The sequence below is a fragment of the Vipera berus genome (genome assembly GCF_964194415.1).
Source record: "Vipera berus genome assembly, chromosome: W".
NCBI classification, from domain to species: domain Eukaryota; kingdom Metazoa; phylum Chordata; class Lepidosauria; order Squamata; family Viperidae; genus Vipera; species Vipera berus.
The window spans coordinates 51,466,222-51,480,374 of NC_138210.1; the positions used below are offsets into that span (position 1 = coordinate 51,466,222).

The 14,153-nt window shown below is 41.4% G+C and overlaps 1 long non-coding RNA gene across 1 annotated transcript in view; it reads right to left on the reverse strand.

The window, feature by feature from the left end:
- Positions 1-2,127: 2,127 nt before the first annotated feature.
- Positions 2,128-14,153, reverse strand: part of LOC308676703 — a 70,695-nt gene continuing 58,669 nt past the window's right edge. Inside the window, exon 5 of the long non-coding RNA XR_014028348.1 lies at positions 2,128-2,986. This is a non-coding gene — a long non-coding RNA (uncharacterized lncRNA). The remainder of the gene's footprint in view (positions 2,987-14,153) is intronic.

Below are 14,153 nucleotides of genomic sequence, written 5' to 3' on the forward strand. Positions count from 1 at the left end.
ATTTCATCCACCGGGTTCAGGTTCAATGTCAGGGCTGGATTGAACTCTGGGAGTGGACTGCTTAGCTTCTGGTGCCAGCTCATGTTTGGCTCGGAATGGCTTCACACACCTGGCAGGCACCCACACCGGTCCTGTAGGAGTAAGGATAGATGCATAACCCCTTCCCCAAGTAATCAATTCATCTGGTCCCTTCCGGGTTGGCTCGGGCAGCTCCTTATATAGCACTTGTGGTCGCTCCACTGAAAGCTCCTTCCTAAAATGTCTCTCTGCAGGAATATAAGCTTGATTAGTGATAGTTAAATGATTCAAAGTAAATAGCAATACTGGAATCAAGGATTTAAGATCTGAGGGAGTAATTCCCCTTTCTTTTGAATGTTTAAACAACAAAGCTTTAAATGTACGATGTGCACGTTCCACTATAGCTTGGCCTGAGCTATTGTATGGAATGCCATGTCGGAGAGAAATATCCCAAGTTCTGCAAAATTGAGAAAAAGCATTAGAAGTATATACAGGAGCATTGTCAGTCTTTAAAACAAGTGGTCGTCCCATGACAGCCATGGCAGCAAGAAGGTGCTGAATAACAGGAGAGGCAGTTTCGCTGTGAAGGGGGGTAACCCACACATCTGTTCCTCTTGGATTAATAGCATCAAAGGGAAAAGAGAGGGGGGAAGAGGAGCAAGGAGGACAGGCTGAGATAATATCACAAGCCTGAGAAAGTGGAATGTTAAAGGTAGCACGAAGAGATTTAGCATTCTGGTGAAAAAAGGAATGGCTAGTTAAAGGGTCAGTAAAAAGTGGAGCCACCTTAAGAGAATGTAAAGCAGCGTCTGCTCTGTGGCTGCCATCAGAAATAGTATCAGAAAAACCTGTATGAGAGCGAATGTGAGCAACAAAAAATGGAATAGTTCGGTCACGCAAAAGAGTTTGAAAAGTAAGGAATAAAGAAGGTAAATTACGATCCAAAAGTGGAGACACGTAAGCAAATGCCATATGATTAAAAAGGTTATAAATATATTGTGAGTCTACAATAAGATTAAAGGGAATTGAATCATGCAATTGAAAGGCTAAAATCACTGCAGAAAGTTCAGCACGCTGGGCTGAGGTTTGAAAAGCTGTGAACTTAGCTTGCCATTTTCCATTAATTTGCCAAACAACCACCTCACGGGTATGAGATCCATCTGTAAATAATGTAATAGCATTAGGAAGAGGGGTAAAAACCTGTGCAGATTGAAAAACAAAAGGCAATTCCTGTAATAAAGTCAAACGTTGGTCCTTGGGGGGGTTAAACAATACAGCTCCCACATAATCTACAAAAGCAATCGCAAAAGCATTAGACATTTGCAGAAAAAAATCATGCTGATCCTTAGTGCAAGGCAAGTGAAAGACTAAAGGATGAAAGCCAGAATATAACACCTCAATGGGAAATACATTTTTAGCTGGTGTGTGTGGCAAATACAACCATTCTACAATGCAGATAGATTTAAGCGTTTCAGGAAAAAATAAGATAGCAGTTAGCTGCAAAGGAGTATGAAAAAAGGCTGCTGACATTAATCCTAAAACAGGGGCTCTGTTAACCATAACTTTGCGAAGGGCAGAATTGATTTGATGAAGGCAATGCCGCATTGCCAGGGAGACTGGAATCTGCGCGTCAGGGGTTAAATGACCTTGCAAAGCAATAAAAAGTGGACGCAACAAAGCAGTAGTTAACCCTAAAAATGGTCTAGCCCAATTTAGATGACCCAAAATTTTTTGCAATTGTACCAGAGTGAAATGAGATGGAATGCGCAGAGCTGGAACAAAAGGAGAAAAAGAAGATTGAAGCATCCGAAGACCTAAATATAAAAAAGGAGGTTTATTTTGAACCTTCTCAGGGGCAATGACAAGTCCCGATTTAGCCAAGATTTCCTGTAAGGTTAATAAGCAGTTAACAAGTAAAGGCTTTCCAGTTAGCAAGTTATCATCCATAAAATGGTAAGCAAAGCATTTTTTGTCTTTGGCTGGATGAAATACAGCTGCAAGAGCTGTGGCCAAAAGTTCTGTCTTAGGAGATTCAGTTTCAATGTTCTGACACAAATTAATCATCGGAGCAATAGTAGTCTCAGGTGTAGAATCAATTGCTTTCAGGGCTGTTTTGCAGTTCTGATTAGTATTTTCAAATGCCAATTGTTCCATCAGAACGTCAGCAGCAGCTTCATTTTTAGCCTTCTCAGGGAGAAGCTCTTGGGTGAAACTGCTTTGCAACCCATTTTCTGTAACACTTCCTTGCAGCTCTTTGTGAACTGCAGATGGAACAGACTCATGGACTTGCTGATTTTGAGCATTTTGGACCACGGGGCAGACAGCCATTAATGGCAATGCCTCCTGGACGTCCTCTGAAGTTTCAGAGACCAATGCAGACTGCATCATTTGCTGAAAAGCAGTCTGTGTTTGAGGCTGAGGAGAGTCTGAATTTTGCTGACTCTCAGAGCTCCACTGCCGTGAAGAATTATTATGAGACAGTGGTGGCTGAGGATCTGGGGGATACAGGATTGGTGCCTCAGGAATTATTAATTTTGGAGGATACAAGATTGGTGCCTCAGAAGTTATTAATTTTGGAGGGTACAAGAGAGGATTGGAGCACTCAATAATAGCTTTACCACAAAGTTGCCAAGTGTGCAGTACTGATATTGGAGTGGTTGCAGCCTGATGCAAATTTTTCCCAATTTCTTGCCAATCTTTGGGATTAAGAGATCCATCTGCAGGATACCAAGGGCATAACTTACCAATAATCTTAACCAGCTCTTCTACATCCTCCTTATAAACTTTAACTGTTTGCGTAGTCCTTGTCAACAAATTCCAAAGATCAGATACCTGTTTTTTCTGTCCTGTTGAAAGAGAAGTCCCCATACTTACCTCGTTGATTCCTCAGAGGGAATGAAAAGTTGAACGCGTTCGTTTAGCTCCTGCCGAGCGAAGGTAAGCTAGAAGTTACAGTTGGCCTCACAGCCTCACACGGGGCACCAGATGAAGGGAAAAGAATTAAGACGAAGGGAAAGGAATTCAGACCCGGGTCGATAGAGTTGTCCTGAACCAGCAGGGCAGCCTCGTCTCCAAAAGAACTCTGGAGAGTACACTGCCCGCTGAACTTTTATTCACCTCTAATATTACAAAGATTACATCAGTCTCTCACAACCAGGATACACAGAAATAATTGGATACTCAGGTGCTTATGAGATCACACAAAAACAAGATAGCATAAGATGCATGTGAAGTCTTTATCATAGCATTTCCCAAACCTCCCACATGCCAGGCCCCCCTCCTAGCCAGGAGAGTGTTCTCTGCACTGAAGCTACAGAGAGGCCCAACTAGGAAAGCACGGAAAGGCTGAAAGGTCAAAAGCCAAATTCTTGGGAGACCAAATTCTGGCCGTTCCCACAGTCCTGCCTAAATTTCTATTTTTATTTCAAATGATACCGGTCCTTAAAAAAGATTCTAATTTGGAAGAATGGCAACGGGGTATCAATAAATTTGTTTGGGCAGGGAAAAGGCCACGAGTTAAACTTAAGATTATGCAGGATACTCGTGAAAGAGGTGGCCTTAAAATGCCTAATCTTAAATTATATTATGAAGCTGCTGCGTTATCAGGAATAAGTGATTGGATTAATTTGACACAAGAGAGATTATTAAATCTTGAGGGCCATGACTTGTTATTTGGCTGGCATGCATATTTGTTGTATGATAAGAAGGTAGATAATGTGTTTAAAGTGCATATTTTAAGACAGGCATTGTTGAGAGTTTGGAAGAAGTATAGACATAAGTTAGATTACAAGATGCCGTTATGGGCAATTCCAAAACACGCAATAGAAAACATAAATGTTGGTTTCAAACATGATACGACTACGTATAAGGAGATTTTAAGTTTGGAAAGAAATGTCTGGTGTTTAAAACCGTATAACCTCTTGCGAGATGAGAAGATTGTTCAAACTTGGTTTCAATATACTCAGTTACGGGCCAGGTGGAAAGAAGATCAGAAAATTGGTTTTGCAATGACTGACGAAAATTTGATAAAGCAAATTAGAAATCAGGGTCCAGCACATATCAAACGGATATATCTTGCATTGATAGAAATTGACTCAGAAACAGAACTTGTTAAAGATTGTATGATAAAATGGGCCCAGAATATCCAAGAAGTTATTACAATGGATACGTGGGAAAAGATCTGGGTGAGGAACGTAAAATTTACACAAGCTCAAAACTTAAGAGAGAACTTTTATAAAATGTTTTATAGATGGCATTTAGATCCTAAAAAGCTTGCAAGTATGTATCCGAACTATCAGCCAAAATGCTGGAGGTGTGGTGGCGAAGATGCAACATATTTTCACATATGGTGGACCTGTAAAAAGGTTAAGGCTTTTTGGATAAAAATTTGGTGGAATATGCAGAAGATCTTCAAGCAAAGGATAAAGTTTTGTCCGCAATTGTTTTTGTTGGGCATAATTACAGATGCTACTGTTGTGGACACTAAATTGATGTTGAATTTAAAAATGCAAGTAGAAAAATAGGGACCACTACGGTGGGAAGGTAACAGCGTTCCGTGCGCCTTTGGCATCTAGTCATGCCGGTCACATGACCACGGAGACGTCCTCGGACAAGCGCTGGCTCTTCGGCTTTGAAACGGAGATGAGCACCGCCCCCTAGAGTCGGAAACGACTAGCACGCATGTGCGGGGGAACCTTTACCTTTACCTTTAGAAGTGAGTGCTCACCGTATCTTGTAAATGATGAAAAAGAATGTTCAACTCTTTTTTCAGCTCTGTCCACTCTTGCAATATCACATCCCTGGATACAACCCTACGGCCCCCACTCTTGGAAAATACAAGTAGTCCTCAAAGTTATTACCACAATCGGGTCCAGAATTTCCATGGCTAAGCAACATAGTTGTTAAGTGAACCATACAGGTTTTCATGACCTCTTTTTTTTTGCCATGCTTGCTAAGCAAAGGTAAACATGAGCTTAAATATGACTTGAATATGAGCCAGCAGTGTATGGCAGCAGCCAAAAAATGCTACCAATCTTTGGTTGTATAAACAGAGGCATAGAATCAAAATTCCATGAATATTAATACCATTTTATAAAACCCTGGTAAGACCGCACCTGGAATACTGGATCCACCTTTGGTCACCACGTTACAAAAAAGATGTAGAGACTTTGGAAAAAGTGTAGAGAAGAGCAACCTAAGATGATTAAAAGCCCGGAGACTAAAACATACGAAGAACAGTTGCAAGAATTGGGTATGGCCAGGCTACAGAAAAGAAGAATTAAGGGGTGGGGGTGGGGGACGTGATAGCAGTATTCCAGTATTTGAGGGGCTGCCACAAAGAAGATGGGGTCAACTTATTTTCCAGAGCACCAGAGGGCAAGATAAGAAACCATGGATGGAAACTAATCAAGGAGAGAAGCAACTTGGAATTAAGGAGAAACTTCCTAACAGTGAGAATAATTAAAAAGGGGAACAGTTTGCCTTCAGAAGTTGTAGGTGCTCCATCATTGGAGGTTTGTAAGAAGAGACTGGACAGCCACTTGTCTGAAATGGTATAGGATCTCCTGCTTGATCAGGGGGTTAGACTAGATGACCTCCAAGGTCCTTTCCAGCTCTGTTCTGAATTGGAAATCACTACACTAGTTAAGTGAAATTCCCCCCGGTGGATTTGGTTGTCGGAAGCTGGCTGGGAAGGTCACAAATGGTGATCACGTGACCTGTGGATGCTGCAATTGCAGTAAATGCATCCCAATTGCATGTCAATCACCTGAATTTTAATCCGATGACCCTAGGGATGGTGCGACAGCGATAAGTCCATGGAAAGTTTGCAAGGCACTTTTCCCTGTGCCATTGTAACTCTGAACGGTTGCTAAACACATGGTTGTTAAGCCGAGAACTACATGTAACAAGGGAAATATATATCACAGCTGAAACAAGGTTGCAGATACCAGCTTTAGGGCTTCCAAATGAAAGCATCGTCTACTCACTGGAGAAGAGGAACTTGCTACGTTTTCACCTAACCCGGTCTCGGAGGGTGTTTATTGCTTTCAAACTTGTTCATACATTATTTGGGGTTAGGTGTGAGCAGGAAGGCGGCCAAATTTCCACCCAGATTTGTGGGTGGATCTTTTTGGTTTATGAGGGAGAAACCCTAATAGCAAAGGCAATTGAATGGAAACAGATCTGAAATAACACCCTCCAGGGGGAGGGATCCTAAATTCACATGTACACTGATGTGGTCTTTGCTGGCAATTGATCAGGGAAAGGGTCTTGGAGAAGTGGTGAAAATGCCCCACTAACTTATAAGTGTAGAAAGAAGATTCATTAGAAAAAACAGTAGCAACTCTCAAGGGTGTACAGTCACTAGAGAAATCTAAGGTGTAAATTTTGGCCATTGCCCTTACAAAAAAAAGAGATTGGAAAAGTAGGAAAGGTGCAGCTGATTGCCATACCAGCACATCATTGCTTCTTTCTCTTTTTTTAACAAAAAAAGTTGATTTCTAGGAAATTAGATGCTTGAATGGCTGTCCACCACACTATCCTCTTCCTATTTGCACCTAAGAAACATTCCCTGGCAACATATTTTTTTTCTCACTGTGTCCTCATGACGTTGTCTCTGCCTTGTTCACGAGTGAAACAGAGTGAAGTGCTCCTCAAACGGATCCGTGTCAAAGCAATATTTTGCCCCTTATTCTGACACCATCCAAGGACAGCCTCAAATTTGCGAAATTTCTTAGGCTTTTTCACCAGACACTTTGGAGAAAAGTCCGATGTTTGCAATAACTGGAGGGGACGGGGGAGGATAATAGAGGCAGGAAAGAATCGGCAATTGGGGCAGCTAATTTCACAGTGATATATATAAGCAGTCCTTGACTTATGACTACATATTTCTGTTGCTAAGCAAGGCAGTTAAGTGAGTTTGCCCCATTTTATGACCTTTTGTGCCATGGTTGTTAAATGAATCACTATAGTTGTTAAGTGAATGATGCAGTCACTAATTGAATTTGGTTTCCCCACTGATTTTGCTTGTCGGAAGCCAACTGAGGTTACAAATAGTGATCACATGACCCCGTGACAGTGCAATTGTCATAAATACATGCCAGTTGCCAAATGCCCAAATTTTGATCATGTGACCAGGGGGATGCTGCAATAGTCATGTGAAAGTCAGTGATTAGTCACCTTTTCAGTACCATTGCAACTCTGAACAGTCACTAAGTGAATGATTGTTTATATTATTGTTTACATTATTTACTGTATGACATCTACGGAGGTCACACCATCACTGATATAAGATAAGATAAGATTGTCATTTTTTACTGTGGGCACAATGGCACACATCAAAAATGAAATTTAGTTGCACGCTCTCAAAGTGGAACACATACATGACACACACCTAACCATACTATATACACATATGTATAGACCAGGAGTAGGCAACCTTGGCTCTTTCATGACTCGTGGACTTCAACTCCCAGAATTCCTGAGCCAGCATGGTTGGCTCAGGAATTCTGGGAGTTGAAGTCCACAAGTCATAAAAGAGCCAAGGTTGCCTACCCCTGGTATAGACCCACATCTCTACATATACATAACAAATAAATATTAAATACTGTCCATCTTGAATATATAAGGGAAGGAGGAAGCCTGAGAGTTCACAAGGTTAATGCTGTATGGAATGAAACTGGCTGAATCTGGATGTTTTGCTACGGATACCACGAAGCCTCCTCCGAGAAGGTAACAAGGAAAACAGGTCTTGATGAGGATGAGTTGTGTCCCAAATAATCTTACGGACCCTGCTCAAGCAACGCTTCTGTGCTATGTCATGGATGGAGGGGAGGGAACTGCCAATGATCTTTTCAGCCATCCTCACCACTCTCTGCACCGCCTTCCTGTCTGAAGCAGTGATGCTTCCAAACCAGACTGTGATGCTGTATGACAGGATGCTCTCAATTGTTCCACTGTAGAAAGTGGTTAGGACAGGGGAAGGAAGATGTGCTTTTCTCATGCGATGCAGAAAATGCAGGTGCTGTTGTGCCCGCTTCACCAGTTTCTCACTGTTAAGCGACCAAGCCAGCCTACTCGTTAGCTGCACACCCAAGAATTTGATGCTGGTAACCATCTCCACAGGTGAATCATTTATGCACAGAGAAGTGTGGCTGTGCCTGCCTTTTCTGAAATCAACAATGATCTCTGGTTTTTCTGGTATTTTTCTGGTATATACAACTCTCATAACACAGATTATACATACAAACACAAATACAGGTAGAGCATCAGCAAATATGCAGGGTGTACAATATACAAGATAAAATATTAAGATAAAGCCATGATAAAATCACCATAATATTGTGCCAATGTTATCATTCAATATATAAGGAAGCTAACTAACTGCTTCTGGCATGGCCACAAATGAATGAATGGTTGTAAGCTGAGGACTGCCTGTACTTTTTTCTGACTTAAAGCTGCATATAGAATACAAAGGAAGAGAAGGGAAAAGCCCATAGTTTGGAAGCATCACTGCTTCAGACAGGAAGGTGGTGGGTACAGAGAGTGGTGAGGACGGCAGAAAAGATTATTAGTAGTTCACTTCCTTCTACCAGGGACATGGCATATAAGCAATGCTTGAGCAGGGTCCGCAGGATTATCTGGGATGCTACACATCCTCTTCATGACCTGTTGTCCTTGTTGCCTTCTGGGAGGAGGCTTCGTGGTGTCCGAAGCAGAACATCCAGATTTGGTCACAATAAAGCATCAACGTTGTGAACTCTCATGTTTCCTCTTTTCACTATGTATTCAAATGGTCATTGATTAATATTTATATTTATATATGTGTGTGTATGTGTGTATACGTGTGTGAGTGTGTGTGTACACACACATATATACATATAAATATAAATATTAATCACTGACCATTTGAATATGTGTGCGTGTGTTTGAATATTAGTAGCTCGGTTTGGTAGCTGGGCTGTTGATTTGATCTCCATGCTTGGTAATTAGGTCGCAAACATTTCGTCTCCATTTGGGGAGACATCTTCAGTGCGGTTTGAACTGTGTTTGGTTTGTTTGGAAATGTTGCTTCCAATATTTTAATTGAAGTCGCTCTCTCACTCTCAGTGGTTGGTAGGCAGGGTCGATGTCAATGTGTTGAGGCGTGGTTCTCCACCAACCAATCAGTGAACAGATCCATTGACATCGAGCCCGCCTACCAACCACTGAGAGTGAAAGAGCGACCTCAACTGAAATACAGGAAGCAACATTTCCAAACAAACCAAACACAGTCCAAACCACACTGAAGATGTCCCCCTGAACAGAAACGAAACATTTGCAACCTAATTACCACAACAGATTTTCATTTTTAATGTGGGCCAATGTGCTCATAGTAAAAAAATAATGACGTTATCTTATCTCTTATCTTATCTTAACCTGCCAAATGATTTTTTTCCCCAATAAATCATGGTTATACAACCTAAGTCTTAGCAGGATGAGTGAACTGAGTTTCTGACATGTAAAATCTGAGATTTACATACTGTGGGGTTTACCGTATTGCACTTACATCATGATAAGTGAAAATTTATGAACATCAGAATTTGGAGTTTCAATATGACATTCATCCTCCCAAGATCAAGGCCAGCAGTTTCCAAAACAGATGTGGTTTCAATCAGTCACGATTTAAAAGATATAACAAATTTCCCAGTGGACCAGACAAGACCTATTATACACAGACAAGCAGCCATGATGCGGGACACACAGAAAAGATTACTCAAAGGAGAGAGGCCCTCCGGGGAAAGAGAAAACTGTGCCAAATTAGGAATTTGCCACCCCTGAAAATGTTATACAAACAAAAAGAGATTCAAATAGAATGCAGATAAAAGAGATTACCCACTGAGGATTTGGATGGTGTAAATACCATCCTCCATTGTTGGCAGATCTGGAAAAATAGGATTCTGGCAGCCTGTGTTCCAAACATTTTATTTTTTAAACACTGTTGGTTACAGATTTTTGCTACAAAAATTTGAGGTGGTCTGCAGTCAACACATGCCAGAGCAGCTTGCCTGGATTAATAACTGATGACCCCTGAAATAGGCAAGGATGAATCTGTAGGCAGCAAAAGAATGATCTACCGTAGGATCACAAGCCTATTATGAAGCTGCAGACTCATTTTCGCTGGTCGTCCAATTACAGAACAAGGTAAGCATATTCCAAAACGCCTGCTAACTGCATGGCACAGTCAGTCCTGGGATTGAGAACGGAAATTAATTTAACCTGTTTCATATCCAACGCTGGAAGACAATTTGGTAGAGCACGTAGTATGGAGCAGCAACAGAAGTAATAAAATGGCAGGTCAGTTCTCGGTCAGTATTTTGTTAAACTCAGCCAGTTCAGCATAGAATCCTGAGCAGAGTTGATCTAAGATTCAATTTATTCCAAGGAGAATTACATGCCCGCTCTTAGGTGTAATTCATATTTCATTACTCTCTCGTCACCTCCTAAAAATTAGGGAGATTGAAGTGAGAGGAATGGAGACCTAACCTCAAGGAGAGGAGCAACCTGGAACTAAGGAGAAACTTCCTGACTGTTAGAACAATCAACCAGTGGAACAACCTGCCTCCAGAAGCGGTGAATGCTCCAACACTGGAAGTTTTTAAGAAGAGACTGGACAGCCATTTGTCTGAAATGGTATAAGGTTTCCTGCCTGAGCAGGGGGTTGGACTAGATGACCTCCAAGGCCCCTTCCGACATTATTGTTGTTGTTATTGTTATTATTATTATTTGACCTTATGGCAGTCTTCCTTCACTGGATATCCCCCTGATGCAGATACTCCTCAACTGGCAACCACAACCGAGGGAAGAATTTCTGTTGTTAAGGCGCTTGCTAAGTGAGTTGTGAGCAATTTCACTACCTCTTTTGTTAAGCAAATCAACACAGTTAAATGCATCATGCAGTCATTAAGTAAATCCAGCTTTTCCCACTGACTTTGCTTGCCAGAAGCTGGCTGGGGAAAGTCTCAAATGGCGACCCCATGACTCTAGAGCATTGCAACTGTTGTAAATTCATGCCAGTTGCCAAGCACCCAAATTTTGATCATGTGACCATGGGGATGCTGTGTCGGTTGCAGGTCCAAGGACCAGCTGCGAGTCACCTTTTTCAGGGTCATTGTAACTCTGAAAGGTCACTAAATGAGTGGTTGTGAGTTAAGAATTAGCAGTATGTAAGATAAGATAATCTTTTTTGTCATTTTTTTACTGTGGGCACAATGGCACACATCAAAAATAAAATTTAGTTGCCCGCTCTCAAAGTGAAACACATACATGACACACACCTAACCATACTATATACACATATGTATAGACCCACACCCCTACATATACATAACAAATAAATATTAAATACTGTCCATCTTGAATATATAGCGGAGGGAGGAAGCTTGAGAGTTCACAAGGTTAATGCTGTATGGAATGAAACTATGGCTGAATCTGGATGTTCTGCTACAGATACCACGAAGCCTCCTCCCAGAAGGTAACAAGGAAAACAGGTCGTGAAGAGTCGTGTCCCAGATAATCTTATGGACCCTGCTCAAGCAACTCTTCTATTCTGGATGGGAGGGATAGAACTGCCAATGATCTTTTCAGCCATCCTCACCACTCTCTGCACCGCCTTCCTGTCTGAAGCAGTGATGCTTCCAAACCAGACTGTGATGCTGTATAACAGGATGCTCTACATTAGTTTCTAATGCCCATCATACCCTTGGATCCTGCTAATGACTCTTCTGGATAGAGTGTGAGAACAATTGTCCCAAGCTGATACTCTTCTGACAGGCTAGATTCTATCATGCAAGCTAAGAATTCTGGGAATTGCTGTTCTGGAAGTACCTGGGGCTGATGGAAGATGCAATGCTCTGGTTTAGATTGCATTTTGATTACCCTTTTGAGAGTAATAACATCGGCAAAAACATCCTGGTCAAAACAGAGCCATTTTTTTCAATTTCCACTATCAATTGTTCCATAGGCATCCATCATCCTAGGGAATAAAAGAGAATGAAATCTAAGTGAGCTGTGGAATTAAAAACACAATCCCAGATATAAAGCAAAGCAGAAAGGAGGAGAAGGAGAAGAAAAGTACCCCAAGGTTGTGTGCACATCTAAGAATTGATATAATTAAAAAAGACCAAAAAAACAAGCTGGAAAAGTGTCCTGATGCTCCGCTGTTACCGTAACCTAGATTTGGCTTTTAGCTTCTTAGCAACAAAATAAAATGTGCATGTTCTGAAAAGAGAAAAAGAAATTTTGTTTTGAAGGAATTGAAGGGTTGAGGGTTAGGAGGTCTCTTGTGAACAACTCCACGGATGGCCCAGAAGCCAATGAAAAATAGGAGTCACCAAACAAAGCTTCTGTTCTCTAATGTTAATCTGCCTTCCAGTTCCCACTATTATGTAGTATTGATGACAGTTAGCCATTACTTGGTCTGAGACCACAGACAGTAAAGGTGAGGGGGGAGGGATGTACTTTCAGACTTGCAAGATTCTGTTAATGGATTGTAACTTTAGAGCTAGTACTTTTAGATGTGTTTTGTGTCTGAACTACCTCGCAAGACTGACACATCGGCAGGCCTGCTGCCCTCGGACTGGAAATATGGCCCTCCATAGCTATGTTGGCTTAAGCTACAGGAAAGGGTGCAGACTGGAAGTTTTGCATGAGAAAAGCACATCTTCCTTCCCCTGTCCTGACCACTTTCTACAGGGGGACGATCAAGAGCATCCTGCCATACAGCATCACAGCCTGGTTTGGAAGCCTCACTGCTTCAGGCAGGAAGGCGGTGCAGAGAGTGGTGAGGATGGCTGAAAAGATCATTGGCAGTTCCCTCCCCTCCATCCAGGACATAGCACAGAAGCGTTGCTTGAGCAGGGTCCGTAAGATTATCTGGGACACGACTCATCCTCTTCACGACCTGTTTTCCTTGTTACCTTCTGGGAGGAGGCTTCGTGGTATCCATAGCAGAACGTCCAGATTCAGCCATAATTTCATCCTATACAGCATTAACCTTGTGAACTCTCAGCCTTCCTCCTTCCGTTATATATTCAAGATGGACAGTATTTAATATTCATTATGTATATGTAGGGGTGTGGGTCTATACATGTTTATAGTATGTTTTAGGTGTGTATCATGTATGTGTTCCACTTTGAGAACAGGCAACTAAGTTTCATTTTTGATGTGTGCCGTTGTGCTGACAGTAAAAAATGACAATAAAGATTATCTTATCTTATCTTATCTTAAGAAGAGATTGGACAACCACTTGTCTGAAATAGTATATAGGGTTTCCAGCTTGAACAGGGAGTTGAACTAGTAGACCATAAGGCCCTCTCCAACTCTGTTATTCTGTTATTCTGATTGGCTTCCTTGGAAGGATCTGCTCCTGTAATGTTGGTCAAGTCTTACAGAGGTAGTCTTCAACGTGCAACAGTCACTTAGCAACTATTCAAAATTGTGACAGACTTTCCCAAGGCTACTTACAACTCAGATTCGAAGTTCCAATGAAAAGCCCTCCCCGTGGTCACATGATTGCATTTTAAGAACTCAGCAACCTAAACTTTCAGCTGTTTACAGCATCCCATCATCACGTGACCACAATTTACAATAGTTGTTTGTTTGTTTTTGCCGAAAACTGGTACTATATATATATCCCCCTAACCGAGACCAGAGCTTATGTAATATGTTCAGAGAAAAGGTTATATCTTGGCCCTCTGGACAGTTCTCTCTTATCAATTAATCAAATGACCTCCTTGTCAGTTTATGCCTAGTGAAATTCTCTGCTTCAACTAGCTAGAAATTCAATTGGATTCTAAAAGTGAATGTTGTTGAGATTTCTGTAACTCTGTCCTATTCACCTGAAGAAATCTTGTTAAAAGAGGCCTACGGAGAGTCTCACTTCGGTGGAGGGAAGCTGCCAAAAATTTGACAGTTCTCTTGAGACAACTGCAGTCCTGTGCTGGAGAGAAAGTTGTTTTAAACTAGGAAAGAGAGCAAAGTTCTGCCTGTTCTGTCACCTCGGTGCAAATGACAAGATTTTCCACTGCTAATTCTGATAAGGTGTTTTGTGTGGAGATATATATATATATATATATATATATATATATATATATATA